The sequence below is a fragment of the Schistocerca gregaria genome, chromosome 3 (assembly GCF_023897955.1).
Source record: "Schistocerca gregaria isolate iqSchGreg1 chromosome 3, iqSchGreg1.2, whole genome shotgun sequence".
Classification (NCBI taxonomy): Eukaryota; Metazoa; Arthropoda; class Insecta; order Orthoptera; family Acrididae; genus Schistocerca; species Schistocerca gregaria.
The window spans coordinates 775,426,542-775,454,100 of NC_064922.1; the positions used below are offsets into that span (position 1 = coordinate 775,426,542).

General features: G+C 44.3%; 1 protein-coding gene across 2 annotated transcripts in view; it reads right to left on the reverse strand.

Moving 5' to 3' along the window:
* The window catches only part of LOC126354150 (tetraspanin-9), a 472,671-nt gene that overhangs the window by 245,609 nt on the left and 199,503 nt on the right, over window positions 1-27,559 (reverse strand). For both annotated transcript variants that reach the window (XM_050003562.1, XM_050003561.1), the window contains exon 2: window positions 24,642-24,703. The gene's annotated coding sequence lies outside the window, so the exon portion shown is untranslated. The remainder of the gene's footprint in view (window positions 1-24,641; window positions 24,704-27,559) is intronic.

A 27,559-nucleotide genomic window follows, 5' to 3' on the forward strand; every position in this document is an offset into this window, starting at 1 on the left:
GCAACCGCAATTACAAGAAATAATCAACGTCATTATGCACATTCATCACGGCAGTCATTATCAAGTTAGACGAGGTGTATGGCAGTGCGACTGGAACAATAGTGTCACTAGTAGTCATGTCTAACATTTCCCAGGTGGCAAAGAAAGGCCGTCTGGTTGACCCAGTTAAGAGAATGATGTACTTCATCAGTAGATACGGTCTTTACGCTGTCCACGTACATAGAATCATTATAGGGGCAACAGCTCCTCGCGGAGAAAGAGGGATGCCTGAATGTGTGGTGCTTCAATGTAATTTGCATCAAATATTAGGATGGTGCATAACTTCGTAGCGTTTTTCTTTTGCATGTTGGTATTCCGGCTGTATGGGTTTAATTGTCGTCTGTAATTTTTTTTATTTGTAATTCACTGTTGCTATTTGACTTTCTAATCATTTAGTCATCTGGAGAGAGTGAGTGGAGCTATCGACGCTAGAGAATGGAATGTCAAGAGGAGAAATCGAAACATTTCCAACATATTCTTCTGTTTGAGTTCAACAGAGGGGGGCACAGCAACGGAGGGTAAGAAATGGAGTTCTCGTTATAAGGAGGATCGTTTCGACATTCGTGACTCCACATTCAGGAAGACCTTCGAGGTTTGATTAAGAGAGTTTAAACGCATTAATCTACACCTATCTACGTCAGTGGACTCGAGAATCGGCAAATCTGATAAACTGTGATCGTTCCACCATTTTGCGACAATTGCATGCTATGGGGGACGGTCAAAAATCGGTTGCGTGGGTACCGTATGCTCTAACAAGGGGAGTGCCAGGGTTGGAAAATGAAGTTCGGAGTGGGACGGCGCGTGTTTGCAGCAATATCCCATACAGTTACAATGCCCCAGCCATACGGCCAGATGGCCAGCCATTCACGAGGAAAACGCTCCAAAACTTTCAGTCCTACTGTATAAAATACCCATGCGTCTGCTCACTGAACCGAATGGCGCGGTGGCCGATGCAATATTGGTAACAATTCGTGCTTCGTATTTTCAAAGTATTTATTTGCTTCTCCTTATTGAAAAAAAAATGCAATGACGTTCAAATTGAAAACTTTGGTCTTTCAACATTTTCAACCAAATTATTTCCTTCAAATATTCGTTCGTGTTGTATACTGACAATACTTCATTTCTATCATGTATATTATACGTACCATCCTTCGAACAGGAGCGTACGGCTTCTATCCGACTAGTTGAGGACACGATCGATTTCAGTGTCATGAGACTGCTATAAACGAGGGTCCCCACAAAGGGGCATTTGACAAACTTGGAGAGCGAAGGGATAGCCGCGCATCCGGGCTCCCTGCACTACAAACAGGGAAGAAGAACCTAGCAGTTGCTTTTGTGCGCTTGGAACGAGTACACGTGGGTGAAAGTTTTTCCTGTTGCTAACATTTTGTGGTTACAATGCTTCGAAGTGAACACATCGCGAGTTCTGAGGGACTTGTAGAAGATATTACCTACGATTCTCTACACAGCGAGAAATCGAAGTTGCTGATTACAGATGCAGTTACCCATTTCAGTGCACTGCTGGTTGAAAACGATTTACTAGCGTCAGAACGTTCGCCGTCACTTCCACACGAAGCTATGCTGATGGCACAGAAGTTGTACAACACTGTGACAGATTTCTTGATTGGAAACACTATCGTGGTTGATGAAGAGTTACTTCATGAGAATGAAGGTGGTGAAGATGTAAAATTCGAAGAAGTTACAATAGACGATTGGTTCAAATGGCTCTGAGCACTGTGCGACTTAACTTCTGAGGTCATCTGTCGCCTAGAACTTAGAACTACTTAAACCTAACTAACCTAAGGACATCACACACATCCATGCCCGAGGCAGGATTCGAACCTGCGACCGGAGTGGTCGCTCGGCTCCAGACTGTAGCGGCTAGAACCGCACGGCCACTCCGGCCCGCAATAGACGATTCTTCGGACAAGTATGAACCCCAGGGAAAAAAATCCAAAGAGCGTACGTTTAGTCCGCCAGAATACAAAATACAATGCGTCAACATTGCGAAAGCACATCCTCGGTGGAGTCTGCAGGTGCAGACGAAATTAAGAAGGGTGGATCTGTATTTGACAAACACACAGCGATAGATTCGTGGACTTACGATCTTTTTGTCGAAGCTAGGCACAATTACCAGCAAGTTACCACTCGAAATCTGCAACAATGGGCTTTGGCAGCGGCCGCACAATACGAAAACTTTGAATTTAAAGCTTCTAGTCGATGGGTGGTGAGATTTAAACAACGGCACTGAATTCGTCAATGGAAAGTAACAAAATTCGTATCACGAAAGGAAACAGTGACAATGGAAGAATCCTTGGCTGTTGCAGAAACTTTGCGGCTACAAACTCGAGATTTAATACCCACTTTTGACAAGGACTATATTATCAGCACGGATCAAACAATTATGTGACACAAAATGAAATCGCATTCTATAAATGGTATTTCAAACAACGAATACCCATTTGAATAATTATTTTATATAATCATGTAATTGTACAATCGTTTCGGTCATTAAGTATCGTGCTGTTTCATTTGCTTCCAGGATGCTACTTTCAACCGGACTCTCACCCACAAAGGACGAAAGACCGTACTTCTGAAGAGAGTGGACATGAACGTTACGCATTCATATACAGCACAAGGTGCTATTACTTTTTCTGGACGTGTCCTGTCGAGTGTTCTCGTATGCCTGCAGGAGGTAACAGGTGCACGCGGCCCCGAATCCAGAAGACGATCGACGACTACGCCAAAACATACAAGAACGTCATTATGACGTCATCAAGATCTGGAAATCAGACTGCAAACACGTACGAGTTTCTTAAAACATCTTTGAAGCCCTATCTTGGGAACAAAAGGTTTCTCCTCATCGTCGACTCCTGGGGAGGGCAAACACAACCAGACGAGGTTTTCCAGGACGACGCACAACGTCCCACCTGCACCCTCAAAGTTATTCCACCGAAGTGTACACCACTAGTGCAGCCCTGTGATGTTTATTTTTACAGACAGGTGAAAAATTTCATTAAATGCCTGCAAAATTGCGCCACGTTAATTGAACAGGAACGAGAGATTAATTCACGAGAAGATTGTATTAAAATTCACTCGATCGTTCACCATCAGTTATCTCCTGTCTTTCACAATATGATCCAATACGCATGGTTCGCGTCGAAACAAACCGCAGAAAGATACATCTTTAGAAGTGTTAACGAGGTCTGCTTTTCGACAGATATCCTCAAAACTCGCTGCTCGTGTAAAAAATCATTTATTCGATGCGCAAATTTTTCTAACATCTTTTGTTTCGAGGGTTTTTATGACAGTTATCATTCTGGCTGCTGTGTAAGTTCGAAATCCAGGGAATTAACATATCATTATTTATAGTCTTCACAATATGAATATTATTCTCCCATGCACATAGTTTGCAATATATAATATAAAAGAATATTTGAAGGAAATAATTTGGTTGGAAAAGTTGAAAATGTTGAAAGAACAAAAGTTTTATATTTTAACGTCATTGTGTTTTTTTAATAAGGAAAAGCAAATAGACACTTTGAAAATACGAAGCACGAATTGTTACCAATATTGCTTCGGCCACCGCGCCATTCGGTTCAGTGAGAGGACGCATGGGTATTATATACTGTAGGACTGAAAGTTTCGGTGAGTTTTTCTTGTTAATGGCTGCCTATCTGGCCGTATGGCTGGGGCATTGTAACTCTATGGAGTAGTATTGCAAACATGCGCCGCCCCACTCCGAACTTCATTTCTCAACCCTGGCACTCCACTTGTAAGCCAAGATCACAAAAATCAGCGGGTCGTCTTATATGCTTCCTCGTCATCAATTGGCTCGTGAAAAAATACAGACTATTCATATCCTGCATCGTTACTGATGACGCAAAATAGTATCTTTATGCTAACGGAAGGAAACTAAAGGAATTGTTGAACCCAAACAAAGTACCCAGTCCACCTACAAAGACCAGCACGCATCCACAAAAGATGTTATGCACGTGATGGAACAGCGATGGTGTGGTGTACTACGAACTGCTTCCCCAGGGTGTAGCCATCACTGCTGACACTTATTGTCAACAAGTGAGATGTCTTGCAGACGCAGTCCAAGAAAAACGACCAGGAAGACTGCGTAGAGTGACGCTGCTCCACGGTAACGTCCGCCCGCATTCTGCTAGACTGACAAAAAAAATGTACATATGGTGGGTTGTGAAGTCATTCCCCATCTACCTTATTCACCTGACCTTGCGCCCTCACATTTTCACCTTGTCCGCTCTCTATGGAACAATATTCTAGCAGCTCCCTTTCCGGATGAAAATGCGTTCCGAAAGTGGCTTGACGAGTTCTTCGCCTCAAAACCACGTGATTTCTACAGTCGTGGAGTCGAAAAGTTACCCAGGGTTGGCAGAGGGTCTTAAATAGTGAGCGAGAACATCTTGTTGATGACTAAAGTCACGTTATGTGTAACTGTTGTGTTTATGAACCTTATGGTAAAACGCTATTCAAAAAATGGTTCAAATGGCTCTGAGCACTATGGGACTCAACTGCTGTGGTCATCAGTCCCCTAGAACTTAGAACTACTTAAACCTAACTAACCTAAGGACATCACATACATCCATGCCCGAGGCAGGATTCGAACCTGCGACCGTAGCAATCGCACGGTTCCGGACTGCGCGCCTAGAACCGCGAGACCACCGCGGCCGGCTAAAACGCTATTAACTTATGCACGAACCCAACAGAAAGCCAGAAAAGACTGGGAGTTTTGAACTTTAACAGAATTGGTCATGATACTGGAGAGTGGATGTTTCTCAATTCGGCTGCCAATAGAATACTCATAGGATGCCAGGGAACACAGGGATATCGATGCTGAAGCATGGAGCAATGTCAAAGAACTAAGGAGCGTATGCGTACAAGAATAACAGCAATAACAGTAGAAACACCTCGAGAAAGTAGTTAACAAGGAAACAATAAAGAGGAAACCTCATCGGGTATCCTAAGATCGGATAGAGACGATGAGTCGTCGTTCTGAGCCAAGCGGAGTCATTTGGCAGGAGTTAAGTACAGGGATAAACATAGCTGTAGACAACCGCGTCATCAGAAATTCTGAGCAATTTCAATATTGCTGATTACAATTGTTCCCACGATAGGGACAGATGGTCCTGTGCTAGTGAGTTTCTTTCATTTCGACTTCACTCTTCTTGATTTCTTTATTTCCTGATAAGGCTACAGATTTTAACTGTAGATGTTTACAACCGATTCACTCCCAATCGAAACCCTCTCAGATTCAGTGGTAAGAGGGACTCCTGGACAGCCAGTCAAGAACTGAACACAGATCAACCATGAAAACAGGAAGAAGGTGTACTGAACTGTGAAAAAAAGAAGCAAAGTAGAAACAGTGAACGGTCCAAAGGCAAGAAGTGCAATATAGAGCAGCCTGGACGATCAATGGCGTCATGGTTAAGTGGTCACGGTGACGGGCTGCCAACGGGGCGAGTTGTGTTCAAACATCCAAGGTGCCAAAAACATATTTTTCCGCTGTTTGCTGTATTCAAATTTCTGTCTGTGTCGTGGTGTAACGTCCTTTTGCCAACAGCGAGGGGTAAGGAAGGAACCTATAATGACAGCTGATTCTGCACAATTGCTCTATTAGCAGCCGAAAGGAAGTGGCTTCCGAATGGGAACCGCAAACGTTTGATGAGAAGGCGACAATTCAACCGAATCCTCCACCAGAAAACACATCTGGTGTGTCATACACGACATTAGTGACAGTAGATGTGTCATATAATAGTAATCTCTTACCGACACACGTAATTGGTATTGCGAGACATGCCTCCTTGCCCGATTTAAGTGTTCGTATAAATGTGAATGTGACCACTCCCGAGGAAATTATGAAAACATAATAGATTGTCACATAAGCTGCAATAAATGAACACAACAGTTTGACAATCACAGCGTTTCTCTGTTGTCTATCAAAACAAATGTTTTAAACGTTTATGAAGTTGCGTTCCGCTTTGGAAGTTTCGACTCTAATTCCTTTGTTATAACTCAGTTCACACCCGCTTATTTGTTGTTTTCATTTATATGAGACGTCTATGTGGTACCTCGCCTACTCTCACTAATCAGCACATTTATTTACGATGGTAACGTATTCTTACCACATGACTCATTCTTTGTAACCAATGTATAGTCTGGCTACTGCCAAGACTACAGAAAGGGAACAAACATTTCAATGACCGGGCGGACAGTTCATCATGTTGTGAAAAAATAAGTAAATAATTGGCACGAGGGTGCTTCAAGAGCGCTCTTCGTTTTACATTCCAAAACAGTATTTACTTAACTATGACGCCGCGGCTGTTCAACTTAGCTGGACGATCATTATCTTGTACGGATGAAACTTAAGATCATCATGTAAGATGTGGTGAAGCTAACGACGTGATATATCCAGCGCTACAGCCGGTCGCCTAGCCGATCGTTCTAGACCAGCAATAACTGTCGTTCCCACTCGGTCTACATTTTCCGGAATGCAAACTGAACGGGGAAGACCAGGTGGTTTCTTTTTCGTCACAGATCCAGTACTTATAAACGCTGCAACCCACCGGAGTACAGTATTTCGATCAGGCACTGCACCTTGACGTCCAACTCTCAAATTTTGGCAGGAAAGACGTTGCACTGTGACTACGGAATCATTGTTTCTGAAGTACTGCTCACACAACGAACACACGATGCTCTACGCTCCAACACTCCATAGCAACTGAAACTGCATTATATGGGCAGTCTGCCAACATTAATTCAAGGTCAATACTAGCGGTTCAAAAATCATGCGAATCCTCTGCTCCACCTTGTATGTATGTACGTATGCGAAAAAGACGGTCGTGTGAAACCCAGCTATTCGTCCACGAGACTCAGAGGGCCATAGACACGGGTTCACAGGTAGATGCTGTGTTTCTTGACTTCCGCAAGGCGTTTGACACAGTTACCCACAGTCGTTTAATGAACAAAGTAAGAGCATACCGACTATCAGACCAATTGTGTGATTGGATTGAGGAGTTCCTAGATGTCAGAACGCAGCATGTCATTCTCAATGGAGAGGTGTCTTCCGAAGTAAGCGTGATTTCAGGTGTGCCGCAGGGGAGTGTCATAGGACAGTTGCTATTCACAATATACATAAATGACCTGGTGGATGACATCGGAAATTCACTGAGGCTTTTTGCAGATGATGCTGTGGTGTATCGAGAGGTTGCAACAATGAAAAATTGTACTGAAATGCAGGAGGATCTGCAGCGAATTGACGCATGGTGCACGGAATGGCAATTGAATCTCAATGTAGCAAGTGTAATGTGCTGCGAATACATAGAAAGATAGAGCCCTTATCATTTAGCTACAAAATAGCAGGTCAGCAACTGGAAGCAGTTAATTCCATAAATTATCTGAAAGTACGCATTAGGAGTGATTTAAAATGGAATGATCATATAAACTTGATCGTCGGTAAAGCAGATTCCAGACTAAGATTCATTGGAAGAATCCTAAGGAAATGCAGTTCGAAAACAAAGGAAGTAGGTTACAGTACGCTTGTTCGCCCACTGCTTGAATACTGCTCAACAGTGTGGGATCCGTACCAGATAAGATTGATAGAAGAGAGAGAGAAGATCCAACGGAGAGCAGCGCGCTTCGTTACAGGATCATTTAGTAATCGCGAAAGCGTTACGGAGATGATAGATAAACTCCAGTGGAAGACTCTGCAGGAGAGACGCTCAGTAGCTCGTTACGGGCTTTTGTTAAAGTTTCGAGAACATACCTTCACCGAAGAGTCAAGCAGTATATTGCTCCCTGCTACATATATCTCGCGAAGAGACCATGATGATAAAATCAGAGAGATTAGAGCCCACACAGAAGCATACCGACAATCCTTCTTTCCACGGACAATACGAGACTGGAATAGAAGGGAGAACCGATAGAGGTTCTCAGGGTACCCTCCGCCACACACCGTCAGGTGGCTTGCGGAGTATGGAAGTAGATGTAGATGTAGATATATTTCTCACTGATTCGATTTTCACAAAACTTGGTGCACGTATCACTTATTGTCTAGGAAAGAACCACTTGGGGGGTAAAACCCACCTACCTCTCACGGGGGTGGGGATGAGGCGAAAAAGGAATGTAAGCCATGACACGCAAGTAGCCAGACTGTGCTCATCCATTATATGAGAGTGACAGCACTTACTGACTTGCAACAAACTTTACACATAATTTCAAACCCTTACAAGATTTTTTCTCGCTCAAACCCCCACAAACGAGGAAAGGAAGAAAAGTTTATCGCTTACTACATTTTCGCTGTTTCTTCTGTAAAACTGCCGCATCAGGCATAACGTTTTAATTTATTACATCTTTACAAATAACTCTATTCGCGGTCCATTTTACAAGCAGTATTCACATTATAATGAATTTATCTGCAAAAACATGTCATTGTAGGACAAATAGCTTAGGAGATATGACGTCATAAACATTAATGCGTCAAAAATAAACATTCAGGTGAAATTCACTACAGATATAGGTTGAATATGCGTACAAATATGTGTGAAATTTGTTAAACATACATCGTATTCCGCAAGTCACCTAAAGGTGTGTGTTCGAACTGCCGTCTGGTGAATCTGTGTCTACACCATACTCCGCAAGACAGCCAACGGTGTGTCGCGGAGGGTACTCTTGATACCACTAACTGAATACCCTTCCCCGTTTCACTCGCGAAAGGCGTGTTGGAAGAAAGATTGTCGGTAAGCGCCTCTGTTAGCTCTAATTTCTCGAATGTTCTCGTCGTTGCTACGCTTCTGTTGTATTGTCTGCCACTGGAGTCTGTTGAACATCTCTATAACGCTCTCGCGACAACTAAACGATCCCGTGACGAAACACACCGCTCTTTGTTGGATCTCCTCTTTCTCTACTAAAACTCATACCCGTTAAGGGTCCCGGACTGATGAAGAATACTCAAGAATCGGTCGAACAAGCGTCTTGTAATTCACGTGTTCCACGGATGAGTTCCACTTCCCTAAGATCCTTCCTTTGAATCTCAGTCTGCCATCTTCTTTTCCTACTATTTGTTTTGTGTGGTCATTCCACTTCCTGGATGGTTATTTCTAAATATTTTACGGTAGACACAGTTTCCAGCAGTCTGTCATCAGTAGAGTAGCTGTACAGTGGTGGATTTCTTTTCCTACGTATGCGCAATGTGTTACATTTATTTACGTTCAGGGTCGACTGTCAGAGCCTGCACCATTGATCAAACCTTCGCAGGTCATTCTGCAAATCGATACTGTCCTCTGACGCTTCTGCTTTCTTAAAGGCAACCGAATCCTCTGCGATCAGTCTTTAAAAGATTCCGACGCTTTCTAGTAGATCATCTATATACATTGAAAACAGTAACGGTTCTATTATTTTTCTTGCGGTACTCCAGAAATTACATTTACATCTGTACATTTTATTCCGTGAAGAGCGACGTGCTGAGTTATATAAGCAATATATGTGCCATGTACGTGTGCCGGCAAAGTCGCGGATAAAAATCTTCTCCTAAACCCCTGAATCGTTTTCATTTAAATTTGGTGCACACAATACTTACTGTCTGGAAAGAAATACTATGGAGGTAAAGTCCAGCACCCTATTATCTGGACGAGGGTAATAACGTACAGAGCAGAGATGGAGGGAAAATGAGAGAGACAGAGAGGAGGAAGGAGGAGAGGAAGGAGAGGGAGACAGTAGGGGGGGGGAAGGAGATGGACAGAGAGAGAGAGAGAGAGAGAGAGAGAGAGAGAGAGAGAGAGAGAGAGAGAGAGAGAGAGGGAGGGAGAGAGAGGGGGGGGGTTGGAGGAGGAGATTTGCATACCGCAGCAATGCGAGGTATTCGGCTAGTGGTACAATAAATCACACCAAATTCCAAAAGCGAATGGTTGCACATCAGTGTCAATTTAAAACACAGTTCATCATCAATTATAGATACAATGAAGACCCTATGAGTCTTTGTTGCTTCCATCTGTTATGTTTTAGCAATTTATTGCTGATATTGTATTTTATTTAAGACACGCCAGTACCATGACATCCCAAATTTCTTTTGACATTAGTTCTTACTAAATGATAGAGTGATTAAGAATGCCTACGGTGGTGGCACCGTGAAACAAAGGGAATTCTGTGGATTTACAGCGCTCTATCGGCGTAGAAGACATGACGTGTTATCGACGCGATGATTCGTTCCACTACTTGGAAGACGTTAACGAAACGCTGGCCCGTAGTTCGTGAAACATAACAGCACTTCTGATAACACTGATCACACTACTGCAGGCACGCAAGCTGTCGACGATATACATTGAGTCAGTCGTTACGAAATGTCACGCTGGGTTACAAATGGCTACACTCCTTTCGGTCACCTGACAAAGTAGCTTATGTCAATGGTGCAATTATTACGGGTTCACCTCATTTCACTGCAGCGCATGAAAGCAGATCTCATGTGCTCGCGTTCACGATGTTGCAAAGTGACACTAAAAAAATCTCGGATAAAAGATAAACAACTCGTCGATAAAATAAGACCTGAGAGGTACACTTATTTGATTCTAAACTCAATCTTTCTTCACCAAGACAGAAAACTTGTCCTTTTCGTTATTCTCGTCTTTCTTAGCTTTCACATTACCTGTTGACCATAGCCAGCAGCAGATCATTCGGCAAAACTGAAGAAAAGAATGTAGGTTAGAGTTTAATGGCGAGAAATGTTGCGGCAGAGAACTACGAAGTTGGATGGCCGAAGAAAATATTCCTTATGAGTTACGGAGAACACCGGTAACGGAACCGAGAGTAACCGGGTACGAGGCCAGCCCCTTACCTACTGCGCCACCGAGCTCGGTCCACCGTAGGCATCAGACCCGCATTTCAGTGTAACCAAGTCATTTCAAGATCTGAAGTGTTATACCAAGAATACGACACGATACAGGAGAGAACAGTCTTCACAGACCACAGTGAACACCACGACCAGAAACTGATCATCAAAATATTAACAAATAGTCATGATCAGCAATTTTGTCTAATACATAGTACAAAAGATAATGAAGAAACAGCAGGAGGAAGACGAAGAGTGAAAGTAAAGATAAATATTACGAAATCTGACGTAGACAAAAATGTTACCAGATCAGACAGAAAAATGTTTAGCTGTCACGGAACGCACAACGACAACGGCGTAGGTTAATTTTTCCTGTAACAGCACTTTGATTTGAAATCTGAACTTCAGTACATAAATCTCGGAGGAGCGGGGGAAGGGACGGGAGGGCGGCGGTTCGAACCCCCTTCCGGCCAACCAGATTTAGGTTTTCCGCGATTTCCCCAAATCACTAAAGACAAATACTGCCATGGTTCCTTTGAAAGAGTGTGGCCCATTTCCTTCTCCGTCCTTCCCTAATCCGTGCTTGTGCTCCGTCTCTAATGACCTCTGTCGACTGAAGGTTAGACACTAATCTCGTCCTTCTCCTAAATATCAAAAAAATGGTTCAAATGGCTCTGAGCACTATGGGACTTAACATCTGTGGTCATCAGTCCCCTAGAACTTAGAACTACTTAAACCTAAGTACATCACACACATCCATGCCCGAGGCAGGATTCGAACCTGCGACCGTAGCAGTCACGCGGTTCCAGACTGAAGCGACTAGAACCGCACGGCCACGCCGGCCGGCCTCCTAAATGTCGTTTCTGCTGCTCGTTATTCTGATGGTTCTTCTTTTTATCCATTCATAAAACTTTGTGATAGTTCGTTTCCATTTTAATAAATACATCCCGATTTTTAAATGCTTCCAGTCAGGAAGATGAAGTCCTCCTCGAATGTTAACTTTAGCGCAATTTTACTTGCCCTTCTGTACCAGAGTTTCTGTTAGCTCTCTTTACTGTGTTTCCAGTAAGCCATGTATCATAGCAAATACGTATCCGCCTTGCCACAGCGCATATACAAACTGTATTTCTGTATTATCTATTGTCATTATAGCCACTTGATTTACACAGGGCTTCTATGAGGAATGCTCAGTATTCAGGTACGTGACACGATCTATCATTAGTAGCCAAAAAAGTGTAGTAAACATGGTCTCTAAAATGCACGTTTTAAGATCTGTGAGAAATCTTCCTCTTCGATATTGTGAAACAAATCCCTTCTTCTGCACGCTCTTTGCTTTCCGTATTTTGAGAAGTGGTACTATGGACCAAAACAAGAAAAAAATTTTCAGTGAACATGGACCCTAAAGTTCGTAATACATTACGAGCTATGAGGACTTCTTCATCGCCGCTGCTGTGAAACACATCTCTTCTAGTGAAGAATTGCTCATAACTAATAAGGTATGCATTTTAGAGCCCATGTTTCCTAGACTATTTCTGCTTCGAATGACCGTTCTTGTCATATCCCTGAATATTCACCATTCCTCCTAGGACACCCGAGTATGTGAAGAAAGTTATTTGTTTGCCTCTGTAGTATATTCATATTGGTCGCAGTTTCTAACAAATTCGTTCTAGTTCGCATTACCACGAACTTCTTGTGGGTGCGCGATTCAATGTTTCTTCCAAAATACATTCTTCCAGAGAAATCTTTTAAAACTAATCACTGGGATAACTCCTCGAATTCTAAAAGTAGCAGGGTAAAATACACTCCTGGAAATGGAAAAAAGAACACATTGACACCGGTGTGTCAGACCCACCATACTTGCTCCGGACACTGTGAGAGGGCTGTACAAGCAATGATCACACGCACGGCACAGCGGACACACCAGGAACCGCGATGTTGGCCGTCGAATGGCGCTAGCTGCGCAGCATTTCTCCACCGCCGCCGTCAGTGTCAGCCAGTTTGCCGTGGCATACGGAGCTCCATCGCAGTCTTTAACACTGGTAGCATGCCGCGACAGCGTGGACGTGAACCGTATGTGCAGTTGACGGACTTTGAGCGAGGGCGTATAGTGGGCATGCGGGAGGCCGGGTGGACGTACCGCCGAATTGCTCAACACGTGGGGCGTGAGGTCTCCACAGTACATCGATGTTGTCGCCAGTGGTCGGCGGAAGGTGCACGTGCCCGTCGACCTGGGACCGGACCGCAGCGACCCACGGATGCACGCCAAGACCGTAGGATCCTACGCAGTGCCGTAGGGGACCGCACCGCCACTTCCCAGCAAATTAGGGACACTGTTGCTCCTGGGGTATCGGCGAGGACCATTCGCAACCGTCTCCATGAAGCTGGGCTACGGTCCCGCACACCGTTAGGCCGTCTTCCGCTCACACCCCAACATCGTGCAGCCCACCTCCAGTGGTGTCGCGACAGGCGTGAATGGAGGGACGAATGGAGACGTGTCGTCTTCAGCGATGAGAGTTGCTTCTGCCTTGGTGCCAATGATTGTGGTATGCGTGTTTGGCGCCGTGTAGGTGAGCGCCACAATCAGGACTGCATACGACCAAGGCACACAGGGCTAACACCCGGCATCATGGTGTGGGGAGCGATCTCCTACACTGGCCGTACACCTCTGGTGATCGTCGAGGGGACACTGAATAGTGCACGGTACATCCAAACCGTCATCGAACCCATCATTCTACCATTGCTAGACCGGCAAGGGAACTTGCTGTTCCAACAGGACAATGCACGTCCGCATGTATCCCGTGCCACCCAACGTGCTCTAGAAGGTGTAAGTCAACTACCCTGGCCAGCAAGATCTCCGGATCTGTCCCCCATTGAGCATGTTTGGGACTGGATGAAGCGTCGTCTCACGCGGTCTGCACGTCCAGCACGAACGCTGGTCCAACTGAGGCGCCAGGTGGAAATGGCATGGCAAGCCGTTCCAGAAGACTACATCCAGCATCTCTACGATCGTCTCCATGGGAGAATAGCAGCCTGCATTGCTGCGAAAGGTGGATATACACTGTACTAGTGCCGACATTGTGCATGCTCTGTTGCCTGTGTCTATGTGCCTGTGGTTCTGTCAGTGTGATCATGTGATGTATCTGACCCCAGGAATGTGTCAATAAAGTTTCCCCTTCCTGGGACAATGAATTCACGGTGTTCTTATTTCAATTTCCAGGAGTGTACAAAGAGAGGAAGGGTGTCTGCCACTTATACAGAAACAAGACCATGTTATAAGAACTGAGGACATGAAGCACCCCACCTTCTAGTTATTCAATCGCCACGTTGATAGAACCGAGGAGGAATCTGGAAACGGAACTGAGAGGTAAATATTCCAGTGGTATTTTTGGCCGCGAGACTCCTTCCGGGAATTTCAGGCGCCTGATACAAGTCTCTTTACTTGACGCCTCATCGGTGATTTGCACGTCGATGATAAAACGATGAGGACAACACACACACACACACACACACACACACACACACACACACACACACACAGAGAGAGAGAGTGTGTGTGTGTGTGTTCCAAGTGGAGAAAATCCACGACGCCACTGGAAATCCAACACGGCGCCCCATGATCGATAGTCAACAACGCTAATCACAAGACCACTAGTTGCTAAATCCCCGACACGCCCAGAAATAGAACCCGGGGCTCCGTGATCGAGAATCAGCAACGCTAATCACAAGATCAGGAGCTGCTGACGGAAAAGAAATTATATCTCTGTGAGAAGAAACAACAAACTGATGTTTGGCGATGACACTGTAACACTGTCAGATAGGGCTTGCACAGGCATCAAATCATTCTTCGGACTAAAGACCGTAGCATCCTTGTACTATTTAAGAATAAGGCAGAAAATAGTTTTGACGCGTGTATGCCTTTAATAAAGCGAAGTATGATATCATTACACACCAAATAAATCGTTCTAACTGCAATGAGTAGTGGAAAGCAGTAATGCACACTGCGTAAGCGTGCATGATTTCGTGGCCGTTGACACTGACGGTAAGCTCTTCCAGTTTGTTGGGCCGCTTCATGACAGCCTATCAAACCAGAAAATTTTGCGTTCAGTAATGCATGCTCTTCATAAATTTAGGATATTGTTTCATCGGCAGGGTGGAAAACTGCCGTTAATCACGTCGATAAAAGTCTGCGTGTGACCTTTCTTTGAAAAAGATCGAACAAGAAATCCGTCTGGAGCGAGGTATCATCCCAGCATTCGCTCTTAGTGGTTTAGGGAAATCTAAATTTATCTTCAAGAAGCGAACTTGTACCTCGCTTCTCCCAACCACGACTCCACTGACACAGCTACTGCACTCCCTCGTTCGGTGTGACGTAAGCGTCTTGGCACTGGCGTGCCCAGCGAGCAAAGCAAGTGGTTGCCAACGGAGTGGTGTGGTTTGTGGGGCGTCGGCGCTGTTTATTCGCGCCGGATGCGCGCCAGAACGTTGGCCCGTGTGGGGAAGGTTCATCCTCATTGGCTCCAATTGCGGGACGCGACCAGCCGGAAGCCAGCCATTTGCGTCTCGCTTTCCCAGGGGAATTACCGACACCAGGGCCGACAAACTGACAGCGAGCGTCAACAAGTGGGAGCCCACCCGCCGCCCCCTGCAGGCGACTTGCTACGGCACAGACAGGTCTGGGCCTGGAGCACATCACGGCGTTACACAACGCTACGCTACTGTATTGCTGCAGCGATCTTTGCTGGAGTACCAAAATAGCAGACGATGGAGCTGGATGAGCTGCCCGCCTTCGCACATGTAGAAAACAGACTGCAATCCAATAAAATTTGCAGGGACGTAGGGATACACTTGGTTGAATCTTGCTTTGATATACGCTGTACTTATCGTTGCCAAGCCAAGAATTAAAGCCCCTCTTATACGGTGTGTTATTTGCTGTAAGCTTACTTCCTGGATCGCATGACATCCGCCAAGCTAGCCTGCTTCGTTGCAGTGAATTTCGTATGTTTTCCGTGATGGTCGTGGTGCTGATTTCCTTGTAGAGTTCTCTGAATGCTACCTGCACTGGCCAGTCACGATCCCGTTGGCATCTGACGTTGTAGCATGCAAGGCGAAGTCTTACAGAGGACACTGGCTAACCTGTGAGATAAAGGAGAGAGTCATACGCCCGTCATGCAATCTTTCTGACACGGGTTCGTTAAAAGAAAATTCTCTTACATCTTTAAGCTTCACGACGAACAGCTTCACATTTCGTTGATGGATTAACGGTCATATAACTCCATTACTGGCCATAGCTATTGGATATTACGAAATGAAGCAACTGACTGCACGAAAATGTTTAGTTTGCAAAGTAAAATGTAAGTCGTTATGATTTATAACATGTGATGCATGTTAGACCAAACACTATTGTATAGAAAATGTAGGTAACATACTGAATTTTTCTTTCAACTTTAAATAAGATCTATATCTGTCTACAGTCACGAAAAAATTTCGCTCATGCACACAAAAAAAGATGCGAGAAAGAAATATTCATAACGTCTCTTCTATCTGAAACATCTCGAGATATCGAAACAAATTTTCGTCAAACGATAGCACACTGAGGCAAGTATTCTGCAACATCGTCAATATGCGAAACTTCCTAACCTACCACGATATACAAGTGACTACAGATTTTTTTTTTTCAATTTCCCTTGGAAGTGAGAATTGCAGTGGCTTTTGCAATAACGTAAGTGAAGAAATTACAAGTTTATTTTTATACCGAACTCATTCCACAGCGAGATTAGCCAGTTTACTCAGTGGCTCGCTTGGAGGGGGTTGGCTAGCTCCCATGTTTAAGCAGTCACACAATATAAGGCATACTGCAAGTGGTCTTGTGGCACAATAAAGACATCTGCGGTAACTGTAATGCACTTTGTAGTTACGTTCCAGTCAAGATCCTCTCTCTCTCTCTCTCTCTCTCTCTCTCTCTCTCTGTGTGTGTGTGTGTGTGTGTGTGTGTGTGTGTGTGTGTGTGTGTGTGTGTGTGTGTGTGTGTGTGTGTGTGTTGGTACACATGAAGAAGAAAGTGGCATTTTCGAGAACTATATATCTTATCCATCTATACTAATAATAAAACTGTAAAATTGTCGTGTCTGTGCGCCGCGCGGGATTAGCCGAGCGGTCCAGGGCGCTGGTCCCGTCGGAGGTTCGAGTACTCCCTCGGGCATATGTGTGTGTGTGTGTGTGTGTGTGTGTGTGTGTGTGTGTGTGTGTGTGTGTCCTTAGGATAATTTAGGTTGGGTAGTGTGTAAGCTTAGGGACTGATGACCTTAGCAGTTAAGTCCCATAAAATTTCACACACTTTTTTTTGTCGTTTCTGTCTGTTGGACAAGACTGATATCTAAAAATACAAGACGAATTAAGACGAATTTTCGTAGGGTTTGCACAGGTAACTTGATCTTAGACTGAGGCACACCATATAGGCTTTATTTCTTCAAACTGCTGATGCTCTCCTGTACGCACTGCATGGCAACGACGCTGCAGGGTCGGGGGAGGGGTTTGGGGGGGGGGGGGGGGAAGAGGAGAGTAGGGTGCCCTTCATGAGCAATGCTTACCCTTGCTGGCAGACATGTGAGGGCAGCTGATGTTGTTGCACCTATAGTAGATCACTTACCACAACGAAACTACTAACAAGTGAGCGCAACTGCGAGTAACAAATACAGTACATTACCAAATGAGAATTTGATGTCGTGGTGATATCTACTTACAAGGGAACCTCCCCATGGCTCCCCCCTCAGATTTAGTTATAAGTTGGCACAGTGGATAGGCCTTGAAGAACTGAACACAGATCAATCGAGAAAACAGGAAGAAGTTGTGTGGAACTTTGAAAAAATAAGCAAAATATACGAACTGAGTAGTCCACGTGCAAGATAGGTAACATCTAGGATAGCGTGAGCTCATGAGCGCCGTGGTCCTGTGGTTAGCGTGAGCAGCTGCGAAACGAGAGGTCCTTGGTTCTAGTCTTCCCTCGAGTGAAAAGTTTACTTTCTTTATTTTCGCAAAGTTATGATCTGTCCGTTCATTGATGTCTCTGCTCACTGTAATAAGTTTAGTGTGCGACCGCACCGCAAAACCGTGTGATTAGTAGACGAAAGGGCATGCCTCTCCAATGGGAACCGAAAACATTTGATCGCAAGGTCATAGGTCAACCGAATCCTCCACAGGAAAACACGTCTTATATATTCTATACAACACTGGTGACGGCATGTGGGTCACATGACAGGAATATGTTGTCGACCCACCTAACTTGTACACTTGGCGAATGGGTAAAAGGATTCTTCTATCTTGCCCAATTTAGGTTTTCTTGTGGATGTGATAATCACTCCCAAAAAAGTGATCGCATCGTAGGACAGACGGACGGACAGATAATAATTGTCTGAAAATAAAAAATTAAACTTTTCACTTTTTTTAATCTCATTTTGTTCGTTTTTGTTCGTTGAATCTGATCGGGGCGGACGCCGTAAGACACCCTTTTGAGTTCCTTGTTGATCTATTAACTCAGTTTTTTTTATTGTTATTATTACAGAGGGCACGTAACCCTCTGACCGAACACGCTGAGCTACCGTGCCGGCTTCACTCGAGGGAGACTTGAACCAACTACCTCTCGTTTCGCAGCTGCTCACGCTAACGACAGGACCACGGCACTCCTGAGCTCACACTCTCCTTATGTTGCCTATATTGCGCATGGCCTACTCAGTTAGTATATTTTGCTTATATTTTTCGTAGTTCAACACAACTTCTTTCTGTTTTTTTTTTTTTCTCTCGATTGATCTGTGTTCAGTTTTTCAAGGCCTGTCCACTGTGCCAACTTATAACTAAACCTAAGAGGGGTGCGATGGGGAGGTTCCCTTGTTAGCATCTCCTTTTTGGTTCTTTCGTCTGTACAGATAGTGGTATGTTTGTTACACTGACAGCTGCTGAAAGTAAACTGTGACAAATTCCAGCTCTAGCCAGGCATAGTGGTGGAGGGTACCAGCGTCGCTTCTCCCACCCGCTGTTCCAGTCGTGAATAGTAGGCGGAAAGAAAGTGTGTTGCTAATCTCCTGGGTGAGTTCGAGTTTTCCTAATCTGATGTGCCCGGGTTTTCGCGTTATGAATGTAGGTCACAGAAATGTATTGGTTATAATTATAAAAGCGTGATGTACAGTACCTCTCTTGCAGCGTCTGCCATTGGAGTTGGACGAGCATCTGCGTGACTATTCACTTTTGCTAGACGAACGCGCTACGGAAGGCGCAGCTCTTCTTTGTGTCATCTCTATTTTGTATTGATCATACCCGTCCAGACTCATGATCAACATTGAAATCTCTAGAATATTTTGTGTGGGCAGTGTTGCACGGGTTCAGCGCATTGAAAGCACACGGGAACACCGAAATCTGCAGTAATGAATATTTAGTCGAGGAAATTAGTTTCGGTAAAGCAATCAAATCATGTATTAATACGGCATCATGTTTAAGGAAGGTTCCTTGACGTCAAATACATTATCATCACATCTGAGACTTTTTCGCCATAATAGACGTACATGTGTGATACAGATGCTGCGACTAAAAATAGTTCCGTATTTGACACCGAGGAGCCTTCCTTAAATTTATGTGGTGTTGATCCGTGACTCTAAGGAAACCGCTTCATGGTAACAGTCTGTGCATAAGTGTTCGGTGGCTTCTAAACTATTGGCCTTCATTGAGGGTAGACTGTATGTGCGGTTCACCTCTGCTTAGGCCGTGTTATATCACGACAGCACTCTATCGTGCCTGAGAGACAAAGCGTTGACGCCTCGTCATTGTGACCTACAGTCTCACACAGGTTGTTCAGTTCTACAGTACCATGTCCGTCAGAATGTGCAGTCACATTCCCTTCAATACTGTCTAGACCTGACCTTAGACTGCGTGAAATAAAAGAACCAACACTGAAGCCTGTTAGCACACTTCATCTCGCATGATGTCTGCAAAGCAACCGTTCAAAGTTTTTCACGCTATTCAGTATTGAGAATTCTTTACAGACGAATGGAAAAACTAGTAGAAGCCGACCTCGGAGAAGATCAGTTTGGATTCCGTATAAATATTGGAACACGTGAGGCAATACTGACCCTACGACTTATCTTAGAAGCTAGATTAAGGAAAGGCAAACCTACGTTTCTAGCATTTGTACACTTAGAGAAAGCTTTTGACAATGTTGACTGGAATACTCTCTTTCAAATTCTGAAGGTGGCAGGGGTAAAATACAGGGAGCGAAAGGCTATTTACAATTTGTACAATTGCAGTAATAAGAGTCGAGGGGCATGAAAGGGAAGCAGTGGTTGGGAAGGGAGTGAGACAGGGTTGTAGCCTCTCCCTTATGTTATTCCATCTGTATATTGAGCAAGCAGTGAAGGAAACAAAAGAAAAGTTCGGAGTAGGTATTAAAATCCATGGAGAAGAAATAAAAACTATGAAGTTCGCCGATGACATTGTAATTTTGTCAGAGACAGCAAAGGACTTGGAAGAGCAGTTGAACGGAATGGAGAGTGTCTTGAATGGAGGGTATAAGATGAACATCAACAAAAGCAAAACGAGGATAATGGAATGTAGTCGAATTAATTCGGGTGATGCTGAGGAAATTAAATTAGGAAATGAAACACTTAAAGTAGGAAAGGAGTTTTGCTATTTGGGAAGAAAAAAACTGATGATGGTCGAAGTAGAGAGGATATAAAATGTAGACTGACAATGGCAATGAAAGCGTTTCTGAAGAAGAGAAATTTGTTAACATCGAGTATAGATTTAAGTGTCAGGAAGTCGTTTCTGAAAGTATTTGTATGGAGTGTAGCCATGTATGGAAGTGAAACATGGACGGTAAATAGTTTAGACAAGAAGAGAATAGAAGCTTTCGAAATGTGGTGCTACAGAAGAATGCTTAAGATTAGATGGGTAGATCACATAACTAATGAGGAGGTATTGAATAGGATTGCGGAGAAGAGAAGTTTGTGGCACAACTTGACTAGAAGAAGGGATCGGTTGGTAGGGTATGTTCTGAGGCATCAAGGGATCACCAGTTTAGTATTGGAGGGCAGTGTGGAGGGTAAAAATCGTAGAGGGAGACCAAGAGATGAATACACTAAGCAGATTCAAAAGGATGTAGGCTGCAGTAGGTACCAAGAGATGAAGAAGCTTGCGCAGGATAGAGTAGCATGGACAGCTGCATCAAAACAGTGTCAGGACTGAAGACCACAACAACAACGACAGTATTGAGACATAACCAACAGCTATCCGATTAGATTATTTTGCGTTCTAGTGTTGGTATTAATTGTTTTATCCTAATACCTAATTAAGTGAGCTGCTTTCCTTATTTTGAACTGAAGGAACTATTACAATACGCAGCACATAACCTTGGAAGCGATTCTTGAAAATATAACAGGGGCCTGCCTTCATTTAATTCCACCGTTCTTTTTACCGTCGCTATTCGCGTTTTTTGTCTCTTAATTCCTCATACGTAATCCACGCAACACACATAATCTTTCTTTCTTTCTTTCTTTCTTTCTGTGCAGCCGCTGCCACCCGTTTGACACACAAGATTCTGTGGGATTCAAACGAGGAGAAAACAAAGCCGAAACATTTGAAATGAGGAAAACAAGGCAGTGAGCATACAGGTTGCTCAATGAAAATGTTCCCCTTGGAAAATCCTGACCGAGTTATTGTCTGCCTTCGGCGGACTCTCTAAGGGCGGAGAGAGAGAGTGAGGGAGGGAGGGGGGGAGGGAGGATTGTTGATCAGGCGGAAGACTCCTCCGGAAGTGAGCTCAGGGCCGGAGTGCTGCAACCAATATGGATTAATCCCTTTCTCTGTGCCTGGCAGTGGTCCGCAGAGTATGTGGTGTAGCAAGAACGAATCAGACTCCCTTCAAGAGAGCTCTGCACCCTACACACCGTGCCGAAAGGAAAGTGGCATACGTCTTCTATGGAATTACCTATAAAAGAAATGCCTGTCCGATCAACGTGCTACATAGTTTTTCAGGAGAGTTTTAATAGCAAACAATCTCCATAAATCCTTGGTTGCTGAAGATTTTGTTTGTTTCCCTATCTTTGAAGCTGTCGTTGCCGTTCAGTAGATTGGTTCTTGAAAGTGAAGCGTGCGTTGCGTCGAATGTGGCTGCAGCTTTGAACCCAGCTCTCAGAACCTTAAAAACATATTATTATATTATTCTGGAATATCTTTAAACGGCACATAATGATTTTTCAGCATCTTGACAGTGAAAAACTGGCATCCTGTACGTGCCAGATGATGTTCCTTATTGTGTAACTGTGTTGGATATTATTAATGACAGTACATTAATCGTTATATCGTCTCAAAAATTATTTTCTTTTGGCAATTTTGCTATCACAGCACAGAGATTTCGTACCGTGTCACAATAAACCATCTAATAGTCACTTCAAAAATGATTTATTTCCATATTTCGACGATTCTAATTGTTATCTTTGAACAATTTTTGTTAACCAGACTGGTTGGAGTCCAGACAGCGAGTACAAATAACAGTAAAACTCGCAGCACATGAAGAAGATGACTGGCTTGGTCGCCGAAATATTGCACGTAAAAGAGAAGCAATAACTCTGCTGAATATCCAGTAGACCACCATTAATCAATAGGGCCGGTTAAAGGGCAAAGCGAGACAAGCCACCATTTGGTGCACCAAGATGGGAGGGTCACCCAAGTGCGAGATTTGTATACAGAGCGAATCATAATTAACAGCGAAAACTGCCACGACTGAAAGTCTGCGAGAGGAAAGGGGGGATTGGGCAGGAGAGGGATGTACCAAATTATAAGCTGTCTGTGATGAGAAATGTTTTAGAACCGGACCGGCCCTGTTAACCACCTTGAGGAAACCTGGGAGATCTAGTGATTGGTAGCTGTTGCGTTGTGATACAATACGAAATTTATCGACAGTTACTGATTCTGAAGGTATAATCCAGAATAAACAAATATCTACAATTATTGCAGAAATTTAGAAATTTCCTGTACTGACTGAGAGTGGAAAAAATGCGCAGATTAGTCGGCCAAAAGTAGATAAACAAGGGATGTTATGTGTAGTTGTTAGTACGATGCACATTCCCACCCACGTATTCTGTTACAAAACACGATACGAGCTTCCGCACGCTTGGCCTGTAATAAAGCCACAGTGCTCGCCAGTTATTAAAATCCTTTTCTCAGATCGATGCGCTGCGCGACAACTAAACACTAGGGAACAAATGTTTAGTATTATGCATGCCTCCTAGGGGAATCTCCTGTTGTCCGTCAGAAAACAGCCCAATACAATTGCGACGCACAGTCAGGAATGGATTACTATAGCAATTATTTAATTACTCGCTGGCAAGTGATCCGCCTCGTTTACTGTCCATCTTCCAACGGCTGCAAGTTACAATATTAAGAAAGCTGGTCGAACCGTTTCTGCTCAAAGATCTCTCTTTCAAGAAGAAGATCATAAGCGACACGTTACAAGGTGTACATGCAAGGGCTGTACCGATTTAAGGTCCAATAGGTAGCAGAATGGAAACGACAGTGAAAATCTGATGAAGCTTTGCACACATGCCTTGGGCAGTGTCTCTACTATGCTTGTTGATCACGTCACGTCGCTCTTTGCAGTTCATAGCACACAGTCAGCATGTAAAGATGCCTAGAATAATAGTGTCTCCCGCCAAGTACGAGTGCACGCTGCGAGGTTTCGCCTGATTTCATAAAACCGCACGTAACTTCCCTGTCATGCACGCCCTCCTCCATGACGATTCTCGGCCGCATACTGCAGGGGCAATGATGACGCCGCTGCAGCGTTTTCGATGGGAAGTGTTTGATCACCCACCCTGCAGCCCGGACTTGAATCCCTCTGACGTTCATCTTTGCTAACATGAACCGCTGGCAATAAAAACAACTTTTTGGCACACATAACGAACTGCAGGGCAGCGTAGAGAAATGGCGAAAAGCACTGGCGACTGCCTACTACGACAATGGTATTGGGAAGTTGGTACAATTTTACAACAAAAGTTGAAGAGGCGACTATGTAGAGAAGTAGCTGGAAAGTGTAACAAACGCTGAAAATTAAACATTTTTTATTTTCACTGTGGTTTCCATTTCGCGACAGGTCGAGCCTTTCTTTCCGAGCCGGCCAGAGTGGCCGAGCGGTTCTAGGCGCTACAGTCTGGAACCGCGCGACCGCTACGGACGCAGGTTCGAATCCAGCCTCGGGCATGGATGTGTGTGATGTCCTTAGGCTAGTTAGGTTTAATTAGTTCTAAGTTCTAGGCGACTGATGACCTCCGATGTTAAGACCCATAGTGCTCAGAGCCATTTGAACCTTTTTTTTCCTTTCTTTCCGAATAGTTCTCGTATAAGGTACATACTTGCGAAATGCCGCGCAGTCTTTTAGTTGTTAAGCAAGACTACAGAGTGTTTGAGAATTACCCTCATTATTTATGTCTTTTAAAATCAACAAGTTCAGAATGGCTCTGAGCACTATGGGACATAACATCTGAGGTCATCAGTCCCCTACAACTTAGAACGACATAAACCTAAGTAACCTAAGGACATCACACACATCCATGCCCGATGCAGGATTCGAACCTGGGACCGTAGCGGTCGCGCAGCTCCAGACTGTAGCGCCTAGAACTGCTCGGCCACTCCAGCCGGCGACACGGAATTTCACTAGAGCATTGAATGACAAAAAGCTTTTTACTGTTGTACAATAGCGTTGAGAAGTGTCACCAACCTTATGTGTTCGCTGGGCGAGCTGCGTCTCCTGTGCTTGCTACGGCCAAGCCCTCACTGTCTCTGCAACAAAGTGAAAGCTGCAATTAGGCAGGTGAGAGTGCGAAACCATCTATGTAATTAGTAGTTAATGGCTGAAAGATGGAACCCCATTCTCCCTTCCTCCTCGAGTACAAGCGTTCCTAAGATGTGCATCCAAGACATTGGGCGACTGAGGAACATTTCATGGGAACGTAGGGGCTTGCATCTGCTCTTCTGTTGTACTGGGATACCACGAATACTAATCGTTTCCCTCTTACAGTAAACAATTAGTTCAAAAGCTATTGATAAAAATACTTTCCGCGATAGCAAGTTGCTCAGAATGTAAAGAGGTTGAGGCCATAGCTGTTGACTTCAGCTTGAGTGCGAGGCTCTAGTTTAAATAACATACCGAGCACAACACACAGTGATAAGTGGGGCCGGCTGCTCGCAAGGGCAGATAATGGGTAACCACCGAGGTACTTTTCAAGTTCCATCACCAATCTCCATCTTCTTTCTCCATTACAAGTAATGCAAATGGAACATTTCTGTTTACGTAATCAGCACTGTAAACATTATTTTAGATTAAGCTCACTGATGTATTAAAAGTGTACATTGAACTTAGACTCGAACATAGATTCTTCTCTTTCGCGGGCATTGCTGCACCCAAGTCACGTCGTCTTCATCACCGCAGTTCTACCAGTATATCTCTTCTACTCTTTTGCGATCAGGAATATTTCATATCTTCACCTTAACCAGAGAGGTTGTAACAAAGGAAACTTGTACTGAAATGCACGAGGATCTGCAGCGAATTGACGCATGGTGCAGGGAATTGCAATTGAATCTCAATGTAGACAAGTGTAATGTGCTGCGAATACATAGAAAGAAAGATCCTTTATCATTTAGCTACAATATAGCAGGTCAGCAACTGGAAGCAGTTAATTCCATAAATTATCTGAGAGCAGGCATTAGGAGTGATTTAAAATGGAATGGTCATATAAAGCTGATCGTCGGTAAAGCAGATGCCAGACAGATTCATAGGAAGAATCCTAAGGCAATGCAATCCGAAAACAAAGGAAGTAGGTTACAGTATACTTCTTCGCCCACTGCTTTGATACTGCTCACCAGTGTGGGATCCGTACCAGATAGGGATGATAGGAGAGATAGAGAAGATCCAACTGAGAGTAGCATGCTTCCTTACAGAATCATTTAGTAATCGCGAAAGCGTTACGGAGATGATAGATAAACTCCAGTGGAAGACTCTGCAAGAGACACGCTCAGTAGCTCGGTATGGGCTTTTGTTAAAGTTTCGATAACATTCCTTCACCGAGGAGTCAAGCACTATATTGCTCCCTGCTACGTCTATCTCGCGAAGAGTTCATGAGGATAAAAGCAGAGAGATTAGAGCCCACACAGAGGCATACCGACAATCCTTCTTTCCACGAACAATCGGAGACTGGAATAGAAGGGAGAACCGATAGAGGTACTCAAGGTACCCTCCGCCCCACACCAACAGGTGGCTTGCGGAGTATGGGTGTAGATGTAGATGCCAAATTACTGTCCAGGCTAAAATCACTAACTGAAGCGGGGTGTGTCGGACCGCCTGGAAGGCCCGTCAGTACTTCATTTAACCCTCGAGTATGTCGTCAAGATAGAATATTTTTAACGACCGGTACTGCTGAAAGGTCAACCGAACTACAAGTAGTGAATGCATTTGTACTAATGATTGTGGAAAATACCTTGCAGAAAGAAATTTATTGTAACTCCACGCAGTATTCAGAGTATCTGGAGGAGATGAAAGTATCCAGCGAGCTTGCTTGAGTGGCGACACATGGCCTAAAATACTTCAGCATTGTGATAAGCAGCTGTTTCTTTACCATGTATACTTACGGACTGATGTAATTGATTCTGCAACAGACCAAGGTTTTTATTGATTTCGGAACTGAATCGGAATTAACTGGTGTATCTGATGTCAGCTAAAGAAACACGAGGTGCAGTAAATGTAACCTGCGTTTTCAGAATACATTAGCCAGAGTTACAGCATCCATGTTCTGAGCATTTCGTTACTTGTTCACTTTATCACTTAACTTCTAATGCTGCATTTGTTTATAATTTGTGGCATCTCATTGCATCATCAACTTTTCTTATGCGAGCTGCGAATATATATGGACGTAAGTACAAAATTTGTACATCCGCAAATATGATTAACCAACATTATAACAAAATAAAACTTTCATGTAACTTTCGCAGATAGTCTGAAAATGGCAATCTAGGCGAAACGTATCCTTCACAATAAATACATTTTTAAACTACTTCAGCAGAAAACTGGATTTTTATTACATGTTGTCTCAGAGATTTTTTACAGTGCGGGCCCACCGGATCGTAAATAAAGTATCTACTACTTTCTGGAAATGAATAGGGTTCAAATGAAATGATGTTTCATTCTCACATCGACGCCAGCGTGCCTCCTGCCTCCCAGAACTCCGTTCTCCTTTTCAGACGTAACGCGGTGAAAAATGCTCGGAATATCGGAGGAAGCGCTGCCACGCCTAGTGGTCTGGTAATGAAAGAAAATTGCCCGCTCTCCTGTGAAGTGAAGAACGCAGGGTGCCCTGGAAAAGGGACCAATAGAAATCGACAGAGGGGAGCGCTCGTTCGCTCACAGTCCCTCAACCCCCCCACCCCCACCGCTTTTCCCCTCTTCAATTACGGTGACCGGGAGCGAGCGAGCGAGCGTGGCCCTGGGGAGGGCGGCCAATATATCTGTGTTTATCGCGTGCTGGAGGCTCCAGCACAGCTGCGTGGTGCGGTCTGCCGGAGAGACGGCGTGGCGCCGGCTCAGGGCCGTCGTATTTCACGGCCTGCCACACAGCTTCGTAGTCGCGTCCGTCATCTCTCGAC